Below are 27296 nucleotides of genomic sequence, written 5' to 3'. Positions count from 1 at the left end.
GGTGAAAGACGGGTGGAAGACACGTTTCTAGTTACTCAGTGGTTTACAGCACGTTCCACCTCGCTAAAGTTTCAGGCCTCTAGAGAAATAACTTCCAGTCTGTACCTTTGGAGTTATACTCTGTAAGCGAAACTGCTATGCAAGCGATATTGCTATGTGCTCAGTATCGAGTAGTATTGCAAAATTGGTGTGATATATCTGGTAAACCACGTGAAAATACATATGCTCTGGTAATCCCAGAGTCTGGAGTTGCACATACACTACTGGCCATTACAATTGCTGCACCAAGTAGAAATGCAGATGATAAACGGGTATTCATTGGACAAATATATTATACTAGAACTGGCATGTGATTGCATTTTCACTCAATTTGGGTGCATAGATCCTGAGAAATCAGTACCCTGAACAACCACCTCTGGCAGTAATAACGGCCTTGATACGCCTGGGCATTGAGTCAAACAGAGCTTGGATGGCGTGTACAGGTACAGCTGGCCATGCACCTTCAACACGATACCACAGTTCATCAAGAGTAGTGACTGGTGTATTGTGACGAACCTGTTGCTATGCCACCATTGGCCAGACGTTTTCAATTGGTGAGAGATCTGGAGAATGTGCTGGCCAGGGCAGCAGTCGAACATTTTCTGTACCCAGAAAGGCCCGTACAGTACCTGCAACATGCGGTCGTACATTATCGTGCTGAAATGTAGGGTTTCGCAGGGATCGAATGAAGGGTAGAGCCAAAGGACGTAACACATTTGAAATGTAACGTCCACTGTTCAAAGTGTCGTCAATGTGAACAAGAGGTGACCGAGACGTGTAACCAATGGCACCCCATACCATCACGCCGGGTGATAAATCAGTATGACGATGACGAGTACACGCTTCCAATGTGCGTTCACCGCGATGTCACCAAACATGGATGCGACCATCATGATGCTGTAAACAGAACCTGGATTCGTGCACCCAGGTTCGTCCTCGAGTACACCATCGCAGGCACTACTGTCTGTGATGCAGCGTCGAGGGTAACCGCAACCATGGTCTCCGAGCTGATAGTCCATGCTGCTGCAAACGTCGTCGAACTGTTCGTGCAGATGGTTGTTGTCTTGCAAACGTCCCCATCTGTTGACTCAGGGATCGAGACGTGGCTGCACGATCCGTTAGAGCCATGCAGATAAGATGCCTGTCATCTCGACTGCTGGTGTTACAAGACTGTTGGGATCCCCACCGATTCTATATTCTGCTAACAGTCATTGGATGTCGACCAACGCAAGCAGCAATGTCGCGATATGATAAATCGCAATCGCTATAGGCTACAATCCGACCTTTATCAAAGTCGAAAACGTGATGGTACGCATTTCTCCTCCTTACACGAGGCATCACAACAACGTTTCACCAGGCAACGCCGGTCAACTGCTGTTTGTGTATGAGAAATCGGTTGGAAACTTTCCTCATGTCAGCACGTTGTAGGCGTCGCCACCGGCGCCAACCTTGTGTGAATGCTCTGAAAAGCCAATCATTTGCATATCACAGCATCTTCTTCCTGTAGATTAAATTTCGCGTCTGTAGCACGTCATCTTCGTGGCGTAGCAGTTCTAATGGCCAGTAGTGTAGAAAGCTAGCAAGCAAGGAAGCAGGTCAGGGCTAGAAACAGTAAGGCCTTTGTGCCGAGGGGATCGGACACAGCCTTTGTAGAGCAGTTTGGAGAGTGACCTCGGTCCGCTGAGGGTGCTCTGGTCAGGCGTCGGGCCAGTGTGTGTGTGAAGGGGCAGATGACCTGTGACCGTCAGCTGCGGTGAATGACCTACAGGGCTCACGTGGAATATCTACTGCTACAAGGACTATATCTGGTGCACGTGCTTACCCTACCTGTCTTCGTGGTGTATGTATGAGAGTCTCATGGTCGACAGCCATATGCAGGATGCAGATGTCACTTTGTATGGCAAAGGATATGAATTGTGTGTTTAATACATCAATACGGTATGTGGTGCTATGTAACCGGGTTGGAGGTCGGTTTCACTCTGAAATATTCAATCTTCCATCGTCAGTGGCAGGGCAGTGTAAGTGTGAAAGTGTGGTCTGTTGATGACTTTTACAGTGTTTAACCGTCACTGCAATATGGCGATCTGTACAAAATAGTTTTGCTGCTGAAAGTCTCGTCTGCAGAAAAAAAGTGATGGACAGCGCTCCCACACCGGCAACATCAGTAATTTGGCGAATAAATTCAGTAAGAGCCAAGTAGAATACTCAATTCATTCAGAAGATATCCTTTGTTCTGGGACACAGGAGGCTGTACAGAATAGTTCGAACAAGATGGGAGCAAGGTATCTATGGAAAGCTCTGGGAGCAATGTGAGGGCTTCTTTGTTCAAGTGTTCAAAGACAAGTTGAAGCAGACCTCCCATCTCTGGCGGGATGCTGTCCCTTGGATGGTGTGCCTCGTTAGGACCATGAGAAAGAATGCATTCGGTGTTATTCTGTGTTATTTTCTGAAATAGGTCATGTTGGGGTAAGTATTTGCATATAGACAAGGTGAGACGTCATGAAAGCTCGTACAACAACAAAAGCGACCGATAACTATTTCTGTGGCACTTTACGATTTCCAGGAAGGGTTGATACGTAATGACAGCCTGTCCCATTAGGATCACAAGGAGGAATGCATCCTAGTTTGTTCTGGGAAGCATTGCACAACATTTCTATAACATGTCAGGAGGGAGACTTGGCTCTTATTTACATGTACATGTGACGTCAGTATAACACTGACAACTATAAAACTGCGCCTGGGAGGGTGAGTCGCTAGGCAAACATCTCGTGCCCACACGTCATCACGCCAGCAACGGTGCCTAGGTAAACATGTGCACGCAGCCGGAGTCCTCCCGCATGTGAGACATTTCTGGACTGGCGTGTGCGTGCATGCTGCCCGACCTTGCACGCCTTGGAGCTCTGTAGGGTCCAGTTCGCTGATATGCCGCAGTCGAATATCTCAGTGATACTTCGAAAGTAACGCACCGCATTTTTTTCTCAGCCGAAAACAATGCTACGTAAAATGGGTTAAGGCCAAATGACAAGTCACTTGGACAGCGAAATCTCAACTCAAAATTTTGCATTGCAGCAGTACAATAACTTACAAATCCAAGCCTTTCAAATTGCAACCTAAGTACTCAGCAGTTGCTACTAAATACACTCCTGGAAATGGAAAAAAGAACACATTGACACCGGTGTGTCAGACCCACCATACTTGCTCCGGACACTGCGAGAGGGCTGTACAAGCAATGATCACACGCACGGCACAGCGGACACACCAGGAACCGCGGTGTTGGCCGTCGAATGGCGCTAGCTGCGCAGCATTTGTGCACCGCCGCCGTCAGTGTCAGCCAGTTTGCCGTGGCATACGGAGCTCCATCGCAGTCTTTAACACTGGTAGCATGCCGCGACAGCGTGGACGTGAACCGTATGTGCAGTTGACGGACTTTGAGCGAGGGCGTATAGTGGGCATGCGGGAGGCCGGGTGGACGTACCGCCGAATTGCTCAACACGTGGGGCGTGAGGTCTCCACAGTACATCGACGTTGTCGCCAGTGGTCGGCGGAAGGTGCACGTGCCCGTCGACCTGGGACCGGACCGCAGCGATGCACGGATGCACGCCAAGACCGTAGGATCCTACGCAGTGCCGTAGGGGACCGCACCGCCACTTCCCAGCAAATTAGGGACACTGTTGCTCCTGGGGTATCGGCGAGGACCATTCGCAACCGTCTCCATGAAGCTGGGCTACGGTCCCGCACACCGTTAGGCCGTCTTCCGCTCACGCCCCAACATCGTGCAGCCCGCCTCCAGTGGTGTCGCGACAGGCGTGAATGGAGGGACGAATGGAGACGTGTCGTCTTCAGCGATGAGAGTCGCTTCTGCCTTGGTGCCAATGATGGTCGTATGCGTGTTTGGCGCCGTGCAGGTGAGCGCCACAATCAGGACTGCATACGACCGAGGCACACAGGGCCAACACCCGGCATCATGATGTGGGGAGCGATCTCCTACACTGGCCGTACACCACTGGTGATCGTCGAGGGGACACTGAATAGTGCACGGTACATCCAAACCGTCATCGAACCCATCGTTCTACCATTCCTAGACCGGCAAGGGAACTTGCTGTTCCAACAGGACAATGCACGTCCGCATGTATCCCGTGCCACCCAACGTGCTCTAGAAGGTGTAAGTCAACTACCCTGGCCAGCAAGATCTCCGGATCTGTCCCCCATTGAGCATGTTTGGGACTGGATGAAGCGTCGTCTCACGCGGTCTGCACGTCCAGCACGAACGCTGGTCCAACTGAGGCGCCAGGTGGAAATGGCACGGCAAGCCGTTCCACAGGGCTACATCCAGCATCTCTACGATCGTCTCCATGGGAGAATAGCAGCCTGCATTGCTGCGAAAGGTGGATATACACTGTACTAGTGTCGACATTGTGCATGCTCTGTTGCCTGTGTCTATGTGCCTGTGGTTCTGTCAGTGTGATCAAGTGATGTATCTGACCCCAGGAATGTGTCAATAAAGTTTCCCCTTCCTGGGACAATGAATTCACGGTGTTCTTATTTCAATTTCCAGGAGTGTAGTTAATCGTCTTGTGGCTTTGTTAATAGTCTGAAGAATTTAAGAAAATCAAATAACAAACTTAGCAACTGCAAAACTGGCTTAAGGCCAACTAATAGGTATGGGCCATCGGTGAGCCAAAGTACGCAGCTGCAGCAAAATTAAAAGGACAATTACAGATTAAGAACATAAATGTCAAAACCAATGATTGCAATTGGTAGTTTACCAAACAGCTTATGGTTCAATAATATCTACTAACCACGATGAAGCCAAAACAAAAATTTAAGGATATGACAAATTTTACATAAAATGGACTTTGGTATTATTCGAACAACTAAGAACATGTTCAGGTGAATTGACGGCCGGTGGCCACGCAAACACGTTTTATAATCGGCGAAAGCGCTTTAAGGTTTGCCTGGAATTCGGCTCAAGTGCAAGAAATCCAGTAGTAACTATACAGGGAGATATGCAGCATGAAGACCAAACACACAACAGGCTCAACTTATACTAAACGTCGGGTCTAGGCGGTGCTGCTAAGATTTGCGTAACTGGGTGGAGTGAACTTAAAAGAAAAATTTACATCAAACCAAACACAATTTCAATAATTAAAGTATCAGAGCGAGTCAAACCTTTAATGTTGGGGGTAAGCAAATAACGGCAGTAGCCACTCAAATACACAGATTGTACGAGGCCAGACGGTACATAAACAAATGACAATTATCGCACAGGTGACTAGTCAAAAAAAATTGCAAATCAGAAGCAATATGGACTTACGTAACTGACTGGACAGCTACCACACTGAAATAGATCACACGATCGAGTAGGGCAGAAAGTGAGGTTCCTGAGAGATGACGCATGACATAACTTCCCTGTAACACACACATAAGGGCAGAATTAAACATTATTCTAGTCAAATCTGAAAACAATGCTTAAAATAAGGTCGGCAGGCACTGACAGCATAAAACAATTTTCAAATAAAACTCGGGATGGCAACAAATAGAGTCAAAAGGACAAGCTAGCCTTTAGTGGCGGCAGTTCTCCGTCTGCCAAGGGACTAAAAAGTCGTAACCACCACACCCAAGAGCTGCCACATTTATCATTAGTCCAAGGGAATCTGAGTAGTGGCCCCAATGTGGATCACCCCTGAGTGGGCTAACTTGACACAAAATTAATTTAATTCCTACAAACCCACAACAAAATAAATGACGTCGTAGGGAATGAGAATGAGTGTCATCGAAAAACTAATAACAGGGACCTCCGGTATCACAAAGAGATTTGTTAACTAATATCAAGGTCAAGAGAGAGCAAACTTCAACTCTATAACGTTTCATTAACATGAACTCAGGTTGGTTGGCAATAGACTTGGGGAACCTAACTGGAATTTATGTGTAAATGAGACTGGATACTGTGAGTGGAATGATGCCAATCTAGGCAAGTACACTCTGCTGTATCGTTCCACTGACTGGTCTCTCGTGTCAAAATATAATTAAGCATGCAATGGACGCTGGGAGTGACTACTGCAAGTATAAGGCTGCGATGGAAAAAGATGGCCAAGAAAACGATTGATAGGCTTCTGAATTTGCCGAAGCTGCACAACGTTACCGATATAGCTGGTGAAAGACGAGATGCTGTCGTCTGTCTGCAGGTGCTGCAGAGGTGTCATACTGCGGGAAATCACCCCACGTATGACGGTGATTTTGTCACGTCCGCGAAAATATAATTTTTCGCCTGGGTGTCTGGACATGTTTGCAACTAGCTGATCTCTCTGTAGAAATGGAGGAGCTCGAGCGGCTGTACTCTGCGACCGTCGAGAAGCAAGTCCATGCCTCTCCCATTGTTAAAAACCATCCAAAAATCAGCCGTTCTCTCCCGATGTTCTCGAATAAACCTATCATGGCCCAGCAGCGTTACCGTGCCAATCGTGTTTTCTAGCAAGAAGATCCGATCTTCCTCAACCATTCACTGCAGTGCAGTACACATTCTGTTCTCCGAAAAAACACCACGCAATGCCTGGAGGTCCTGCAGCCAAACCCCCGGCGCATTTCACAAGGTGAGGGAAGCTTCTTACTGAAAGCAAGCTCCGTCTCGTCCATAAAACGATTTAGTGGACGCCGTTTTGGCGAGGCGCGGCGGCGTCTAAGAAACGCGACCTCCGGAGAAATTCGTCGTCCCGTTTCACAAGGTATGCTGTTCTTTTAATAAACACATTAGCTGAGCGCCGGCTCGACGCCGCTTTACCTGGACCCGCACACGGAATAAGGAGACCAGACTCCCACACCACGTCCACCCGCTAATAAAGCAGTTAGACGGGCGCCGGAATACCCGGCGCCGCCAGTTTCTAAAGAAGTGTCATTTCACATTCAGCCATGGTGTTCTCACCCTCTTGCTTGGTCGCTAGCGGAACAAGACTAGCGGGTGGAGTGGCGGCCCATAAACCACTGCCCTGCAGGGCCCAAGGCCAGTTTCGGTGACCCAAAGGAATCCATGAACTCACTTGGAGCTTGGGGAAAGTTCTAAAGCTCCCCCTAATGCAATGGTCACCTACAGCGTCCAAAAATCTGCCTCTATAGATTGGAATGTATACTACAGAGACAGGCTGGACAGAGAAGGAGGAGGCGTGTTTATAGCGATAAGAAGTGCAATAGTATCGAAGGAAATTGACGGAGAACCGAAATGTGAAATAATTTGGGTGAAGGTCACGGTTAAAGCAGGCTCAGACATGATAATTGGATGTCTCTGGCTCCCTGGCTCAGCAGCTGTTGTGGCTGAGCACCTGAAGGATAATTTGGAAAATATTTCGAGTAGATTTCCCCACCATGTTATAGTTCTGGGTGGAGATTTTAATTTGCCGGATATAGACTGGGAAACTCAAGCGTTCATAACGGGTGGCAGGGACAAAGAATCCAGTGAAAATTTTTTAAGTGCTTTATCTGAAAACTACCTTGAGCAGTTAAACAGAGAACCGACTCGTGGCGATAACATATTAGACCTTCTGGTGACAAACAAACCCGAGCTATTTGAAACAGTTAACCCAGAAGAGGAAATCAACGATCATAAAGCGGTTACGGCATCGGCGATTTCAGCCGTAAATAGAAATATTAAAAAAGGTAGGAAGATTTTTCTGTTTAGCAAAAGAGACAAAAAGCAGATTTCAGAGTACCTGACGGCTCAACACAAAAGTTTTGTCTCAAGTACAGATAGTGTTGAGGATCAGTGGACAAAGTTCAAAACCATCGTCCAATATGCGTTAGATGAGTATGTGCCAAGCAAGATCGTAAGAGATGGAAAAGAGCCACCGTGTTACAACAACCGAGTTAGAAAACTGCTGCGCAAGCAAAGGTAACTTCATAGCAAACATAAACATAGCCAAAGCCTTGCAGACAAACAAAAATTACGCGAAGCGAAATATAGTGTGAGGAGGGCTATGCGAGAGGTGTTCAGTGAATTCGAAAGTAAAGTTCTATGTACTGACTTGGCAGAAAATCCTAAGAAATTTTAGTGTTATGTCAAAGTAGTAGGTGGATCAAAACAAAATGTCCAGACACTCTGTGACCAAAATGGTACTCAGAGGATGACAGACTGAAGGCCGAAATACTAAATGTCTTTTTCCAAAGCTGTTTCACAGAGGAAGACTGCACTGTAGTTCCTTCTCTAGATTGTCGCACAGATGACAAAATGGTAGATATCGAAATAGACGACAGAGGTATAGAGAAACAATTAAAATCGCTCAAAAGAGGAAAGGCCGCTGGACCTGATGGGATACCAGTTCGATTTTACGCAGAGTACGCGAAGGAACTTGCCCCCCTTCTTGCAGTGGTGTACCGTAGGTCTCTAGAAGAGGGTAGCGTTCCAAAGGATTGGAAAAGGGCACAGGTCATCCCCGTTTTCAAGAAGGGACGTCGAACAGATGTGCAGAACTATAGACCTGTATATCTAACATCTATCAGTTGTAGAATTTTGGAACACGTATTATGTTCGAGTATAATGACTTTTCTGGAGACTAGAAATCTACTCTGTAGGAATCAGCATGGGTTTCGAAAAAGACGATCGTGTGAAACACAGCTCGCGCTATTCGTCCACGAGACTCAGAGGGCCATAGACACGGGTTCCCAGGTAGTTGCCGTGTTTCTTGACTTCCGCAAGGCGTTCGATACAGTTCCCCACAGTCGTTTAATGAACAAAGTAAGAGCTTATGGACTATCAGACCAATTGTGTGATTGGATTGAAGAGTTCCTAGATAACAGAATGCAGCATGTCATTCTCAATAGAGAGAAGTCTTCCGAAGTAAGAGTGATTTCAGGTGTGCCGCAGGGGAGTGTCGTAGGACCATTGCTATTCACATTATACATAAATGACCTTGTGGATGACATCGGAAGTTCACTGATGCTTTTTGCGAATGATGCTGTGATATATCGAGAGGCTGTAACAATGGAAAATTGTACTGAAATGCAGGAGGATCTGCAGCGAATTGACGCATGGTGCAGGGAATGGCAATTGAATCTCAAAGTAGACAAGTGTAATGTGCTGCGAATACATGGAAAGAAAGATCCCTCATAATTTAGCTACAATATAGCAGGTCAGCAACTGGAAGCAGTTAATTCCATAAATTACCTGGGAGTACGTATTAGGAGTGATTTAAAATGGAATGATCATATAAAGTGATCGTCGGTAAAGCAAGATGCCAGACTGAGATTCATTGGAAGAGTCCTAAGGAAATGCAATCCGAAAACAAAGGAAGTAGGTTACAGTACACTTGTTCGCCCACTGCTTGAAGACTGTTCACCGGTGTGGGATCCGTACCAGATAGGGTTGATAGAAGAGATAGAGAAGATCCAACTGAGAGCAGCGCGCTTCGTTACAGGATCATTTAGTAATCGCGAAAGCGTTACGCAGATGATAAACTCCAGTGGAAGACTCTGCAGGAGAGACGCTCAGTAGCTCGGCGGGCTTTTGATGAAGTTTCGAGAACATACCTTCACCGAGGAGTCAAGCAGTATAGTGCTCCCTCCTACGCATATCTCGCGAAGAGACCATGAGGATAAAATCAGAGCGATTAGAGCCCACACAGAGGCATACCGACAATCTTTCTTTCCACGAACAATACGAGACTAGAATAGAAGGGAGAACCGATAGAGGTACTCAAGGTACCCTCCGCCACTTACCGTCAGGTGAATTGCGGAGTATGGATGTAGATGTAGAGTTTAATTCAACCACGGCTGCTCAAGCCATGCAAGTACTGTGAGATCAATCAGTGGTTTACCTTAACCCTAAAAGTCCATCAGATTAATATCAATCAGGGAAATGAAACTGTATGATAATCACCGAAACAAAATGAAAGGGGAAGCGCCTGACGGGTATTACAATGGCAGTGGGCTGCCCGGAAGGCCCACCGTCCTTCAACTTAGCGGCAAAATCAAACGAAATGCCAAAATGAGGAAAGGCAGACACCCTTAAATTAAGATTAATTTCATTAAAATGAAAGACAGAAGACACACTACTGGCCATTAAAATTGCTACGCCACGAAGATGACGTGCTACAGACGCGAAATTTAACCGACAGGAAGAAGATGCTGTGATATGCAAATGATTAGCTTTTCAGAGCATTCACACAAGGTTGGCGCCGGTGGCGACACCTACAACGTGCTGACATGAGGAAAGTTTCCAACCGATTTCTCATACACAAACAGCAGTTGACCGGCGTTGCCTGGTGAAACGTTGTTGTGATGCCTCGTGTAAGGAGCAGAAATGCGTACCATCACGTTTCCGACTTTGATAATGGTCGGATTGTTGCCTAAAGCGACTGCGGTTCATCGTATCGTGACATTGCTGCTCGCGTTGGTCGAGATCCAATGACTGTTAGCAGAGTATGGAATCGGTCGGTTCAGGAGGGTAATACGCAGCGCCGTGCTGAATCCCAACTGCCTCGTATCACTAGCAGTCGAGATGACAGGCATCTTATCTGCATACCTGTAACGGATCGTGCAGCCACGTCTCGATCCCTGAGTCAACAGATGGGGACGTTTGCAAGACAACAACCATCTGCACGAACAGTTCGACGACGTTTGCAGCAGCTCGGGCTATCAGCTCGGAAACCATGGCTGCGGTTACCCTTGACGCTTCATCACAGACAGGAGCGCCTGCGATGGTGTACTCAACGACGAATCTGGGTGCACGAATGGCAAAACGTGATTTTTTCCGATGAATCCAGGTTCTGTTCACAGCATCATGATGGCCGCTTCCGTGTTTGGCGACATCGCGGTGAACGCACATTGGAAGCGTGTATTCGTAATCGCCATACTGGCGTATCACCCGGTGTGATGGTATGGGGTGCCATTGGTTACACGTGTCGGTCACTTCTTGTTCGCATTGACGGCACTTTGAACAGTGGACGTTATATTTCAGATGTGTTACGTCCTTTGGCTCTACCCTTCATTCGATCCCTGGGAAACCCTACATTTCAGCACGATAATGCACGACCGCATGTTGCAGGTACTGTACGGGCCTTTCTGGGTACAGAAAATGTTCGACTGCTGTCCTGGCTAGCATATTTTCCAGATCTCTCACCAATTGAAAACGTCTGGTCAATGATGGCCAAGCAACTGGCTCGTCACAATACGGCAGTCACTACTCTTGATGAACTGTAGTATCGTGTTGAGGCTGCATGGACAGCTGTACCTGTACATGCCATCCAAGCTCTGTTCGAGTCAATGTCCAGGCGTATCAAGGCCGTTATTACGGCCAGAGGTGGTTCTTCTGGGTACTGATTTCTCAGGATCTATGCACCCTAATTGTGTGAAAATGTAGTCACATGTCAGTTCTGGTATAATATATTTGTCCAATGAATACCCGTTTATCATCTGCATTTCTTCTTGGAGTAGCAATTTTAATGGCCAGGTGTGTAACAGGTAATATAATGCAAGGCACCTTAGGAAACTAGCAAGCGTGACATAGAAGGATCATGCAAAGATTTGCAGAGAGAAATTAAGGAAGCACTCTACAAGCTGCCATTTGCCGTTCAATAACATGGCGAGTAGACAACAAATTTTATGCACATTCGCCACAATTCGTGAGAACGTGCCTTATGTGAAAACGCAAAGGAGCACCTTTGGCTCACAACCCCAGAGTGGAGTAATGACACAAATACCAGTATATGCTAAAGGAATCGGGGTGTGGTAATTGAGCACAAAATTAATGACTGTTTTCAGGGGACCTCACGATGGTTCACAATACAGGCAGACAACGTTCCTTCGAGTAGACTTGCTTCCTTCAATGGTCGATTAGCTGCCAATTAAGTTCTCAACCAGCGTGATGGCGCCGAAAACACTCCACGGCGAGGCCGCCGCTTTCCAGCAATGTTCGGCTAAAACGGTGCACTCTGAAATCCATGGTAAACGCTGTCCTTCGATCAGCATTGCTGCCAGACAATTATTTTCCATCACGCTAGCCGAGCAAGGGCAAATATCCCGTCTGTCACTGCTTATGTGGACACTTGTGGCCAAGCGTCATCTGATCTCCCAGCACTAGGCCAGAGACAAACCTAGCACCGATACAATCACTACTAGAAAAGATGTCACTCTTGCACGACGAAAGAACTGTTGTGCGTAGTTGTGAGTGCATTATGTCGCAACTAAGTGAATTCATCTGTGGGGAAATCGTTGGTTTTTTCGAGAGGCACTGTATCGAAGATTTATACCACATTCAGGGAAAGCGGAAAAAAGTCACCCGCTAAGACACAAGCGGACGAAAATCTGTGTTGAGTGATCGTGACAGACGGTCATTGAAGACGATTGTTACCTACGAAAAATAAGAGAACGACAGCTGCAAAAGCCACTGCAGAACTGAATGTCGCACTCGCAAATCCCGTCAGCGCCAAAACAACATAAGGAATTTCAGGGTGAGCTGGAATTCCGAAACCATTCATCAGTGACGAAAATGCCTGCAACAGGAAAGGGTGGTGCTGAGGACATAAAACCAGGACTATGGAGCAACGGAGCAAGTCCTTTTATGGGATACGTATTGTTTCACACAGTTTCAAACTTCTGGCTGAGCTTTCACGCCAAGAGTCAAACATGGCGGGATTTCGGTGATGATTTGCGCAGATATACCTGGGTATTCCTTGGATCCCATGGTTACTCAGCGAGGTCGAAAAACTGCCAGCGATTACGTGACCATTTTGGGTGATCAGGTCCACCCCATGGCATAATGTTTGTTCCCCAGTGGTGATTATGTGTTCACACAGCCTGCACCGTCCAGGACTGGTTTTGTGAGTTCCAGGATATACCGTTACATCTTCCCTGGCCGCCACAGCCACCAGCTGTCAGTATTCTTGAGCCTTTGCGGTCTACTTTGGAGAGAAGGGTGCACGATCACTACCTACCTCCATCATCATTGCCTTAACTTGCCACTATTTTGTAGGAAGAATGGTGTGAGATTCTCTCGAAAAACATACAGGACCTCTATTTATCGATCGAAGACGACCGGAAGCTGTTTTGAATGTCAATGTGTTTCGTACAGCGTATTAGCCATGGTAATGTATTGCATGTCTGCTGTTTTCATATTTTTGTTGAGAGGTGGCATGAGCCCCCTCTCATATTTCTATCTTACGATTCTCCTCTCTGATTGCATGCGGTGGAAAGTTGCTATTCCTTCACACGCGGACTTCCCACGCAGCGTCTCTCGTCACCCAGGTGGTCCGGTGACAGGCGGGCTCCACTGATCTCGAGAGGGTTAAGCCGACGTGTGGGAGGCAGTCGAGTGAATGCTTTCCAGACGCCAACATTGTCAAGAGACACGCCCGCCGCGGCCTGAAGTAGCGGCTATGCTAGAAGTTCCGTTACTTCGCAGAAACTTAGCGAAAACACTTTCTGGCGGGCTACCAGCGAGGCGTGGGAATGACTTGTGTACCTAGGCAGTTGTGGCGGAAAAATTCCCGCGCTTTCTGCAAAATACTAACTGTGATTGGCTGGCTCAGGGCATAGCTCCGTGACGTAGCAAAATCAGCGCAGAAATTGGCGCCAAGAATCTCCATTGGTGGAATGGTAGTGCTCTGGCAATGGAGTGGAATTTTCCGCCGGTTTTCGAGTTGCTGATTGGAACGTTTAACCACGGCCACTGTCGTGGGGGCGGGAATGTTGTGTGTTCGGCCGGTACGGGTGCTCTAAGTAGTCGGCTCTCGCCTTTCGGTCGAGGACGTCGAAGCAACCAGCCATCGCCTACGGTACGCCAGATCGTGTTCTGGCAGTTAAGAAGACAGTTTGGTAATGTATGTCCGCAGCACCGGCAGATAGGGATTTTCCTAGGTGATAATCAGAGCTCAGCAGAGCGCGCCCGTTCGTCGTTTTCTAACTTTGTTCTGTCTTGAGTACCAGCAATTAATGTTGGGTTAGTTGTGTGTCTCTCTTATGATTTGAGTAGCAAGGAATTGGCTCCACATACCACTTCGTCTTAAACCTCACAATCTAGTTTAGGGACAACTTCACCTTTACAGTGTTTGTATGAGTATCCAATTTGAGCCAATTTGATGTATTGTAAATGTTTCATGTGTTTTGGTTTAGTATTTTGTGTTTAGTCTTAATAAATCATATTGTTATTTTGGACAGAACTTTCATTCTGTTAATCGATAGAGCAAACCTATCATTCCTCACTATGTTAATGAAACCTTCGTTTATTTAACTTATTTATCAAATTAAATTATTGCAGGTGCCAAACTCTTTTCTACTTCACTTGCAGGGTTGATTACAGTCAGTTCGCGTATATTTTTTATCCTTGTGCAACAGCAAAAGTCGGAGTTAGAATAGGGGGGGGGGGTTTAGAGCATCATTTACATATGTAGATTCTAGAATTTAGTGTTAAATACACTGCTAGCCCCGGCACCTCACATAAAATGGCGACCCTTAGCCTCGGATCTTTCCTGTGAATCGCTGATAAGCAAGTATTATTAGTAGTAGGGACACTCAGAATTTTTTTTGCTTAATTTTTTTTATTGATTACTCAAGTTTTTTTTCTGGTAGTTCCGCGTTTAGTTTTAAGAAGCGGCGCATGATTACAGTTTTTGTTTTCAGTGTATATATTCTTTTGTTCATTGTTTTTGTGTTCCTTTGATGGTGTGTCCGTATCACGTCACACTTTGTCGGGTTTGTGTGCGGTTTCTGTACCACAACAAATCGTGCGTAGAATTACAGCGTTGGAGAGGCGTTGTTGAAATTTTATGTCTATGTGTAAAAATATATGGAGTAGATTAATTTTATTGTGCATTTTAGATAAATTTGTTTTTCATGAATGATAACGAGAAGTAAGGCACGACTATTATCGAGCGAAGCTAAAACAAAAGAGGATAACATAATGGATAAGGGGCAGTTTACTGACGGGAATAGGTTCGGAGATGAGATGGGCACATGTTTAGCAGGACAGGACGCCAGGGTCATTGATGAGGAAGGTGATTTGGACGCGATCTCAGAGCAGCGTTGCGGCCGTGATTATGATAGTGAAGTAGAGGATGAAACAGAGACAGGCACACAGGTCGAGACGGTAGCAGAAGTTTATAATCAAACGAACGAGAGCAGACAGGGGCTAGCTCGGCCACGTCAGAGCTCTAGCGCCCAGGTGTCCAGAGTTACATCTCCCACGTTTGAAGAGGATGAAAAAGATGACGTAAACCCAATACTGAGCTTCCTACGATCAATGAAAGAAGAAGCTGACGAACAACGTAAGAAGGAAGAGGAAGAAGATGAGAAACAACGTAAGAAGGAGAAGGAAGAAGATGAGAAACAACGTAAGAAGGAGAAGGAAGAAGCTGACGAACAGCGTAAGAAGGACACTGAGGCAATAATTTCGCATATAGGGGAAATTCGTGGGGAGTTACTAACAATAAAGAAAGAATGTGGAGAAGTAAAACAAATGTCAATGGCTGCACAAAAAGTAGCAGGCCTGGCCAAAACGGCAGCAATAGGGGCAATGAAAGTCGCGGAAGCAACTTCTAAACTCGCAGGGCGCTTGCGACGTACAACACAATCCCACTCAAAATCCCTATCATTCTTAAAAACCCAAGGTAATATCGCGGTTGCGAACACCACGAAACGAATGGAAGAAGTAGACAGTCGGATAGCAAAACTAGAGCAAAACGGGAACACGAGCACTGCGCGTTCGGATACCAATGATGGAATACACAGAATTGTGTCTCCGAAGAAAAGCCCGCCGTGCTCTAGCCCAATGACCGAGTGCGGAACTAACAATGCACACGCAGAAACAGCGAGTAATAGCTCCAATAATTATAGCCCACTTAGGAGAGTGAATTCTGAGTCCCACTTCCACTGTGATACAGAGGTAGCACATCACAGTTATCAGCAAGATAGAACAGGACACTCAGCAGACGTGCAAGTATCGGAAACGAGTGACAACACCAGTGCGAGGATCAGACAGGATTTTGATCACAATCACTTCCTGTCGATACTAAAATTCCAGAAGTTCAAAGAAAATGGAGGGTCGATGCATCCGAAGAGCTGGGTGATGCAGTTTACAAATTCATTACCGGCATCATGGCTAACCCAGGCAAAATTAGAATTCATGTGTGGACACATCGAAGGCCAAGCCGCAGAAAAGATGCGGGGTGTGGCAGTGCCGTGTCGGACTTATCAGGAATTTGTTGGTGCATTCCTGCGGACTTACTGCTCAAAGGAAACGCAAGACAGGATTAAAGAGGAAATAATATTTTGTCCTGAACTGGAAGTGTCCGGGCATAGGAGCGCAACCAAATTTCTTGATGATTTACTCAAGAAGAATCAATTTTTAGATAGTCCATATAGCAACGGAGAAATCATTAAATTTTGCTTTTCCAAATTGCCAGTTAGGTACCAACAGACACTTGTCGGGAAGTGTGGATCTGACATAGAAGGATTCAAGAGTCTATTGCGCGAACTCGAAGTAGTCTTAGATAAACAAGACGCAAAGGACAGGAAGAAGGGGCAAAGTAACAAATACCACGGGCCAGGAAGGGAAGACGACAACAGATCGCATAATCGCACTGGTCAGTTTGGAAACCAGGGTTACGGAAGTCAAGGTTACGCTATTCAAAGTTATAGAAACCAGAGACACGGAAACCAGAACGTCAGGGAACAGGGTCAATCTACACAAGGAATCTGGGATAGGAGGAATAACGAACGGCAAAGCGACCGTAATTGGAGAGAGCGAAACCAAGGACAACAGTGGAACCAGGAGATTGAAACTAGACCCGCAAATCCTAATGCACGTCAGAGGAGGGGAAGCTTAACAAGGGATTGACGCCAGACTAGTGCGAACACAGGCCGCCGGAATTTCGCACATAATCTCGGACCTGGCCAACTACGGATGATACATTACGAAGATTTATCAGAAATCCTGCTCGAGGAACATAAAGCAACTCCTCGACAAGATCGGCAGCCTCTTATCACAGTAGCAATAGCTGAAAAGAGTATGAATGCGATAATCGATAATGGAAGCTACATAACAGCAATATCTGAGGCAGCATACAAGAGGTGCTCTCAAGAGATGGACTGGCCTGTCCTATCGGTTAAGAAAACCAAAATAAAAGGGGCACTAGCGGGTAAATGTACGGAGGTCACCCAACAAACAAGACTGGAATTCTACTGCCAAGGACACAAAATAGAGTCTAACTTCTGGATCGTGCCAAATCTGGCGATCGACATGATAATAGGAACGGACTTCCTAAATGAACATGAAGCGATAGTTGATCTAGGACGAGGTGAAGTGGTTTTGAGGAAAGGGATTCCCGTCCACATTAAGTTCGACGACCAGCTGATCCCAGCTCAACTACCGTCTAACTGTGTACGGATAAACTATGCGTGTCTGAAAGACAGAAAGGAAGAACAGGTCGACGTTGGGGGTAGGAGAGAGGACACGGATGAGAATGAAGTCGGAATAATGGGAGAAATAAAGGAGAAAATAGGAGAAAAAGTGGAAGCAATAAAGAATATAAGGTGCGACCACCGCAAAGAACTTCATAAATTACTAGTAGAGCATGCGGAGGTCTTCCTTCCCAAGACAGGATCAATAAAGGACTTCCAATATCAATTTCGTGTACGTCCGCACAACCAGTTTCGTGTGCCACCCTATCCAATCCCCTTGGCATATCGACAGAAAGTAGCAGCTGAAATTACGCGAATGCTGAGTGAAGGAATAATAGAACCTACAGCTTCAGCCTATAATAACCCGTTAAGAGTAGTCGAGAAGGGAGATGGTAGTATTCGTTTAGTCTTGGACTCGCGACAAATTAATACCATAATAGAACCCGAAACAGACAGACCGGAACGATTAGAGGAACTCTTACAAAACTTCCATGGAATATCTATCTTCTCATCAGTTGATCTAAAATCGAGTTTCTGGCAGATCGAGCTCCATCCAAATTGCAGACAGTACACAGCCTTTTTAGCATTTGGAAGATGTTACCGGTTTCGTCGTCTACCATTTGGTTTGAACGTTTCATCTGCCGCATTCATTCGGGGGCTGGACGGCATACTAAGCGATAATTTGAAACGTCATGTCACCAGCTATGTGGACGATTTGCTGATCGCAGAGAAATCTTGGGGAGAGCACAATGCGGTCCTCGGTGAACTCCTTGCGACATTCAAGGAATACGGAGTGACTATCAATATCGAAAAATCGAATTTTGGGGCGTCCTCTGTCAAATTTCTAGGACATATCATCACGGGTGAGGGCATTGCGCCAAATCCCGAAAAGATCGAAGCGATTGAAAAGTTTCCCATTCCTACGACAAAGAAGCAGTTAAGGGGGTTCTTGGGGATCATAAATTTTTACAACCGCTTTATACATGTCAAAACTCAGAGCAGTCCTAGGTTGCATCAACTTACAGGAAAGAAGATTCCTTGGGAATGGGATGAGGCGGCCGAATCCGAATGGAAAGCATTAAAATTCGCATTATTACAAGCACCCATCCTATCGCACCCTAATTTAGCAGAAGAGCTTTGCATAGTAACGGACAGTTCATACTCAGGTCTGGGTGTCATGGTGTTCCAAGACTATGTACATGAAGGAAACAGGGTGTGGAAGACAATTGCGTTTGGTAGCAGAGTACTAGCCAAGAGTGAGAGGAATTACTCAGTAACCGAGTTGGAGGCGCTGGCTATTGTATGGGCGTTTGAAAAATTCAGATACCTTCCGTTTGGTCGCAAGACGAGGGTCTACACAGACCACAAGGCACTCGAGTTCCTGATGACTGCAAAGCTTAATCACAGGCGGCTCATTAGGTGGGCATCATATCTGCAGCAGTACATCTTTTCGATAGAATATATCCCCGGCAGTCAGAACATTATTACAGACGCCTTATCACTGTCACCGATCGGATTTGAGCACAACATGGAAGAAGATCTGGAGGAAAATCACTACTGCCTTTTCTATATGCAGAAAGTAGCCTTTGAAAATTTTATTACCTGTAGTATGCAGGACATCAAGAAGGAGCAAGACAAGGACCCTGCCCTAGTGTTATCGAAACAGAAATGGATATTTTGTAGGAAGAATGGTGCGAGATTCTCTCGAAAAACATACAGGACCTCTATTTATCGATCGAAGACGACCGGAAGCTGTTTTGAATGTCAACGTGTTTCGTACAGCGTATTAGCCATGGTAATGTATTGCATGTCTGCTGTTTTCATATTTTTGTTCATCCCCCGTGTGTCAACTTCATCGGATCCTTGGTATGCATGCACCCCAACACCTCGCATCTGAGATCTTACTGCTGTCAACAGAACCGAAAAACTAGGTCTCGCTTGTATACACTCATGCTCATTAATTAAGGATAATGCTGATACATGGTGAAACAACGCTCTGGTGGGCGGTTTGCTGGTATAAATCACCTCGGGGTATGACCATGCGGTGCGTTTGACCTGCGGTCGTCGCACGGTGCCCCTGGCAGCAGTCCACATATGCAGAGGTGTGTTGGTGTATGTCAGAGTACGGTGCAGCGAGTAAGTGTGTAGACGGTTTCAGACTTACTAATGGTGACTGTGTGTTGAAAATGGCTCAAAGAACACATATTGATGAAGTTATGAGGGGTAGAATACTAGGGCGACTGGAGGCTTGTCAAACACAGCAGGTCGTAGCATGGGCCCTCCGTGTGCCACAAAGTGTGATCTCAAGATTATGGCAACGATTCCAGCAGACAGGAAACGTATCCAGGCGCTACAGTACGGGACGTACACAGTGTTAAACACCACAAGAAGACCGATATCTCACCATCAGTGCCCGCAGACGGCCACGGAGTACTGCAGGTAGCCTTGCTCGGGACCTTACCGCAGCCACCGGAACAGTTGTCTCCAGACACACAGTCTACAGACGACTGAACAGACATGGTTTATTCGCCCGGAGACTTGAAAGGTGAATTCCACCGACTCTTGGTTACGGGCGAGCCTGTAAAGCCTGGTGTCAAGAACACAGTAGATGGTCATTGGAACAGCGGCCCCAGGTTGTGTTCACGGACGAGTCCAGGTATAGTCTGAACAGTGATTCGCGCCGGGTTTTCATCTGGCGGGAACCAGGAACCAGATAGCAACCCCTTAATGTCTTTGAAAGGGACCTGTATGGAGGTCGTGATTTGATGGTGTGGGGTGGGATTATGATTGGTGCACGTACACCCCTGCATGTCTTTGACAGAGGAACTGTAACAGGTCAGGTGTTCCGAAACGTCATTTTGCATCAGTATGTCCGCCTTTTCAGAGGTGCAGTGGGTCCCACCTTCCTCCTGATGGACAGAACGCGCTGCCCCACCGAGCTGCCATCGTGGAGGAGTACCCTGAAACAGAAGATATCAGACGAATGCAGTGGCCTGCTTGTTCTCCAGACATAAAACCCCATCGAGCACGTCTGGGATGCTCTCGGTCGACGTATCGCTGCACGTCTTCAAACCCCTACGACGCTTCAGGAGCTCCGACGGGCACTGGTGCAAGAATGGGAGGCTATACCCCAGCAGATGCTCGACCACCTGATACAGAGTATGCCAACCCGTTCTGCGGCCTGTGTGCGTGTGCATGGTGATCATGTCCGATACTGATATCGGGGTACATGCGCAGTAAATAGCGCCGTTTTGTAGTACAAGTGTTTCGGAACGGTTTTCTCAACTTATCACCAATACCGTGGACTTACAGATCTGTGTCGTGTGTGTTACTCACGTGCCTATGCCATTAGCGCCAGTTTTGTGTAGTGCCACGTTGTGTGGCACCACATTCTGCAATTACCCTTAATTTATGAGCGTTAGTATAGTATCCTAGCTGCTCCCATCTATAAAAGAAAAGCTTTCTCAAACTATTCCTCAGTTGCTATTCCCAAAAACTGAAAAACATTGCCAATTTCCTCTCTGTCAACAGTGAAGCAATATCCCCCATCTTCTCCCACTCAGGTTTCTTCCTCGGCCAGTCATTTCACTTTCTTCCCATTCTCTACAATACTTATGTTTCTGTCACGTTCTCCATCCCTTCCTCTCTCACCGTTTCTCTCTCGTTCGTTGCTATCAGTCCCCCTGTTTAAACCTACCTGATTGTGATCGCCGGCCGCGGTGGTCTCGCGGTTCTAGGCGTTCAGTCCGGAGCCGCGCGACTGCTACGGTCGCAGGTTCGAATCCTGCCTCGGGCATTGATGTGTGTGATGTCCTTAGGTTAGTTAGGTTTAAGTAGTTCTAAGTTCTAGGGGACTGATGACCACAGATGTTAAGTCCCATAGTGCTCAGAGCCATTTGAACCATTTGATTGTGATCTACCACTGTTATTCTACATTTCATGAAGTAATATGAATTCCTCTCTTTACTACTGTAGCTACTACTGCTTTTTACTGTTCATGTTATTGTTACTTCTAAATGTTGCATCCCGTATTATATGTAAGTCATTTACAACACTTGGGTCGTTATGGGAAGATAATGTGAAATAAGCAGTGCTCCTGGTTAGGCGTAAGAGAGCGCCTGGTTGTCATAATCTACTCAAGGCAAACAAATAATACTTCTGACATGGGGCTCTTGAGAATAAGATAAGAAAGGCGAAGCGGCATACAGAGGGCTACAGGCAGTCAGTTTTCCTTCGACCAGTACGTGAATACAGTGGGATTGAAAGAGTACGGTGTTGCTACAAGGTACCCTGTAATATGGTAGTGGTTTTCTTCTCCAATGTTTTCGTACTATGTCACATTTATTTACGTACAGAGTCAATTACCAATCCCTGCACCATTCATAAATCCTCTGGAGGTCTCCATACATTTCGCAACGATCTTTTGGGGTTGCTACCTTTTTGCAGAAAACTACATTATCTGCATACAGCCTCATGGAGCATTCGACGATTTCCTCTAGATCATTTATATACGGGGCGTCAGGGGAATAGGCACAGATATTCTGATAATTGGTAGCTTGATATGAACCCACTTCAGTGTGTTAATCGTTTTTTCTCTAACAGTCATCCCGCAAAAACACGTCACTTAATTTAGTACCTGATGTTTTCTGCGTGGTAGTAACTGCTCCATGAAGTCAACAACGCCTGTCAGTACAGACTAAGTGTTTTCCGTCCACGCATTCACACTCCAGCACCTGTCCTGCTGCCCTGGGGAAAATAACCATTGTTGGTTTATTTGTGTCACTCATACTTGGAGGTAGGAAACGGCGTAAACACATACTGCTCGTAAAAACTACAATTATTAGTCTGCAGCTGACTGAAATACTGATATAGCGTTGCTCAGTACACTACCCTCTGTTATCAATAGAAATATTGCACTTATGTCACTACCACCATTTATGTACTAGCGAATCCGACAATGCTTTGCAATTGCTAAATATGTAGGAGTGATAGATCTATGTCTTAAACTCCTCCTTTCCCCTCTCCCTGTTGATCTCCTTCTCCCCTCTCCTTTTCCATCACTTCATCTTCCCTCCTCCTCCTCCTCTCTCTCTCTCTCTCTCTCTCTCTCTCTCTCCCTCTCTCTCTCTCCACCTTTCTCTACCAGTCTCCTCCATTTTCTACCTCCTTCTCTATCCATCCACTCCTCCCCCTGCCTGATCTTGATGTTCGTTTATTGTTATCGCAAATTCTGATACCACAGTGGTATTCCAATCATAAGCTGAGCCATAAATACAACCTTTTTGGTTTTCTGTGAAAACTGAGTGCGAGGATGAAGACAAAACAGTACATTGTTGTACATACAATGTTTGTTTAAAAATACAGTGTGTCAGAGGCATAAGTGCAGATATTTCTATTGGTGACTGAGAACAGTGTACTGAAGAACATTGCATCAATATTTACTTCATTTGCAGCCTAATAATTACAGCCATTAGGAGTAGTATGTTTTTCAGGTTGGTTGGTACCTCCAAGTACAAGTAGGAATAGCAAGCCATTAATGCCTATTTTTCTCTAGGCAACAGGTATTGTGTTACATATCCCAAACCATCAAAATGATCGTAGATGTACAAAAGTAAATATCCTATGTTGAGAGAACAATTCTAGTGCTGTAAATGTTTATATAATTTTTAAGGGCAAAAACATTATATTAGCAGATAAATATTACTTATTTTGCTGTGGGTGTCTCGTTGTCTAGTGTGCCAGGGTGTCGGTTCCCGTTTATGCATTCCAGTTAATAGGTCAAAGAATTTTTTGTTCCAGTAAAAGTTGCTGGAATGTTGTTACGTTTTGACGTCATCAATATTTATTTACAATTTATTGACACTTCCTTCACAGCATTCGTTAAGTAAATGCATTGTAGAATATTTCAAAACAACACAAACACCTTGATAGTTACACTGACCAATCTGGACAACAACTGAAACTATTATGGCGCGTTGGTGCCTAAAATTTCTGTAAGTCTTACATACATAGAGCCTTACAGAGCAGGATGTAGTTCAAATGAATTTTATTATGATTGTCGGAAGTGAAATTACTTTTCAGGTGTAATTTACATAAGGTTTTCCGGAAATAATTATTTTTAAAAATGATTTATGCACCTCACAATTAATAATTAAGGCTGAAAATTTTGAGAACATGAAAACTACCAGGTTCCTGTTTTCGTATAACTGATGACTGAATTATCGATAGTAAAATTAGAAAAATGAAAACAGGAATATTGTTTACATGAAAACAAAAGCATAATAATATTAGTTTCACTGTAAAGCGGTTTTGACTCATTTAAGTCGGGTGATGCTGAGGGAATTAGATTAGGAAATGAGACATTTAAAATAGTAAAGAAGTTTTGCTATTTGTGGAGCAAAATAACTGATGATGGCCGAAGTAGAGAGTATATAAAATGTAGACTGGCAATGGCAAGGAAAGTGTTTTCTGAAGAAGAGAAATTTGTTAACATCGAGTATAGATTTAAGTGTCAGGAAGTCGTTTCTGGAAGTATTTGTATGGAGTGTGGCCATGTATGGAAGTGAAACGTGGACGATAAATAGTTTAGACAAGAAGAGAATAGAAGCTTTCGAAATGTGGTGCTACAGAAGAATGCTGAAGATTAGATGGGTAGATCACATAACTAATGAGGAGTTGTTGAAGAGAATCGGGGAGAAGAGGAGTTTGTGGCACAACTTGACAAGAAGAAGGGACAGGTTGGTAGGACACGTTCTGAGGCATCAGGGGAACACAAATTTAGCATTGGAGGGCAGCGTGGAGGGTAAAAATCGTAGAGGGAGACCAAGAGATGAATACACTAAGCAGATTCAGGAGGATGTAGGCTGCAGTAGGTACTGGGAGATGAAGAAGCTTGCACAGGACAGAGTAGCATGGAGAGCTGCATCAAACCAGTCTCTGGACTGAAGACCACAACAACAACAACAACAACAACAAGTATAAAAATTAAATCAGGCTTAAATATGTATGGAATCGAACATTTCATGAAGTACTAAATACTCAGGAGGCAAGATTCATTACTCAGATCAGATGTTGAAATGCGGAAAACGGTTAGTTTACACAGACAGGCATAGTCCACTTAGCCGTGCAGTTACGATCGTGCAGGAAACATCAGGCAGTAAATTAGGTATGTCTTTGTGCGAAGGCTATTGGGCACAGAGAGAAAACAGCTGACACAATGAAATGGGTACAGATTAAGGCACCAATGTTCGCAATATTTGCTCTTACACGACTGTCACCTTGTATATTGTACGTGATGCACTAACCAACCTAAAAACATATTAACCCTAATAGCTATAATTAGTAGTCTGCAAATGAAGTAAACCTTGATGTAATCTTGTTCAGTACACTGATCTCAGCCACAAATAAAAATATCTGCCCTTATTTCCCTAACACCATGTATAACGAGAAAAGTATGGGAGAAGCGATAGTTCTAAAGGTTTAAATGCCCTAGAATTGTAGTTCAAACTGATTACGAGAAATAAAAGGGAACCGCATATATTCACAGAAGAGCAAAGCACAGCCCTTTCTTTGTGGCAGTTGGTTTTTACAGGAAACCTCTACATTGTTGATTAAAAATGTACAGTGTGGTCCATTGATAGTGACCGGGCCGAATATCTCACGAAAGAAGCATCAAACGAAAAAATTACAAAGAATGAAACTCGTTTAGCTTGAAGGGGGAAACCAGATGGCGCTATGGTTGGCCCCCTAGACGGCGCTGCCATAGGTCAAACGGATATCAACTGCTTTTAAAAAAATAGGAACCCCAATTTTTATTACATATTCGTGTAGCACCTGAAGAAATATGAATGTTTTAGATGGGCCACTTTTTTCGCTTTGTGATCGATGGCGCTGATAAAAATAAATGAAGATTCTAAAACAGACCTCAACGTGAAGGTTATTTTGATCCCCACACTGCTTAAATATGCAAAATCCTATTGGGAGTGGTCAGACAGAACAAACGAGAATGATGCACATGTTTTGGAATAACTTATACGTTTCTTAAAACTTTTGTTAATACTTTCCTCTCATAATGGTTTGCCCCCGACTTTGCAAAGACTCTCCATCATCTACATCTACATCTACCCGATTACTCTGCTATTCACAAGAAAGTGCCTGGCAGAGGGTTCAATGAGCCACCTTCAAGCTGTCTCTCTACCGTTCCATTCTCGAACGGCACGCGGGAAAAACAAGCACTTAAATTTTTCTGTGCGAACTCTGATTTCTCTTATTTTATCGTGATGATCATTTCTCCCTATGTAGGTGGGTGCCAACAGAATGTTTTCGCAATCGGAGGAGAAAACTGGTGAATGAAATTTCATGAGAAGATGCCGTAGCAACGAAAAACGCCTTTGTTTTAATGATTGCCACTCCAATTCACGTATTATGTCTGTGGTACTATCTCCCCTATTTAGTGATGATACAAAACGAGCTGCCCTTCTTTGTACTTTTTCGATGTCTTCCGTGAGTCCCACCTGATGCGGATCCCACACCGCACACCAGTATTCCAGAACAGGGCGGACAAGTGTGGTGTAAGCAGTCTCTTTACTAGACCTGTTGCACCTTTTAAGCGTTCTGCCAATGAATCGCAGTCTCTGGATTGATCTACCTACAAAATTACCTATGTGATCGTTCCAGGTTAGGTTATCTGTAATTGTAATCCCAAAGTATTTAGTTGAATTTACAGCCTTCAGATTCGCGTAACTTACGTAATCGAAATTTAGCGGATTTCTTTTAGTACTCATGTGAATAACTTCACACTTTTCCTTATTCAGGGTCAACTGCCAATTTTCGCACCATACAGAAATCTTATCTAAATCATTTTTCAATTCGTTTTTGTCATATGATGACTTTACAAGACGGTAAATGCAAACAATGTAAGACGGCTACTCAGATCGTCTCCTACGTCGTTAATAAAGATCAGGAACAATAGAGGGCCTATAACACTTCCTTGGGGAACGCCGGATATTACTTCTGTTTTACTCAATGACTTTCCGTCTATTACTACGAGCTGTGGCCTTTCTGACAGTAAATCACGAATCCAGTCGCACAACTGAGGCGATATCCATAGGCTCGCTGTTTGGTTAGAAGACGCTTGTGAGGAACGGTATCGAAAGCGTTCTGGAAATCTAAAAATATGGAATCAGTTTGACTTCTCCTGTCGATAGCACGTACTACTTCATGAGTATAAAGAGCTAGTTGTGCTTCGAAAGAACGATATTTTCTGAAACCGTGCTGACTAAGTGTCAATAAATCCTTTTCTTCGAGATACTTCATAAAGTTCGAGTACAGTATATGTTCCAAAGCCCTACTGCAAATCGACGTTAATGATATGGACCTATAATTCAGCGGATTACTCCTACTTCCCTTTTTGGGTACTGGTGTGACTTGAACAATTTTCGTATCTTTAGGTACGGATCTTTCTGTGAGCGAGCGGTTGTATATAATTACTAAATATGGAGCTATTGTATCAGCGTACTATGAGGGGAACATGATTGGTATACAATCTGGACCGGAGGCCTTGGCTTTATTAAGTGATTTAAGCTGCTCTGTTACACCGAAGATATCTAGTTCTATGTTTATCATCTTGGCAGTTGTTCTTGATTGGAATTCAGGAATATTTACTTCGTCTTCTTTGGAGAAGGAGTTTCGGAAAACCGTGTTTAATAACTCTGCTTTAGTGGGACTGTCATCAGTGACTTCACCGTTGTTATCGCAGAGTGAAGGTATTGATTGCGTCTTGCTACTGGTGTGCTTTATGTATGACCAGAATCTCTTTGGGTTTTCTGCCAGATTCCGAGACAGAGTTTCGTTGTGGAAATAATAATAATAAATAATGA

The 27296-nt window shown here is 45.0% G+C and overlaps 1 protein-coding gene across 1 annotated transcript in view; it reads left to right on the top strand.

Moving 5' to 3' along the window:
* The window catches only part of LOC124616679, a 79158-nt gene that overhangs the window by 12954 nt on the left and 38908 nt on the right, over positions 1-27296 (top strand). The window lies entirely within an intron of this gene.

The sequence above is a fragment of the Schistocerca americana genome, chromosome 5 (genome assembly GCF_021461395.2).
Source record: "Schistocerca americana isolate TAMUIC-IGC-003095 chromosome 5, iqSchAmer2.1, whole genome shotgun sequence".
NCBI lineage: Eukaryota > Metazoa > Arthropoda > Insecta > Orthoptera > Acrididae > Schistocerca > Schistocerca americana.
This window is presented reverse-complemented; position numbering and strand designations above follow the sequence as displayed.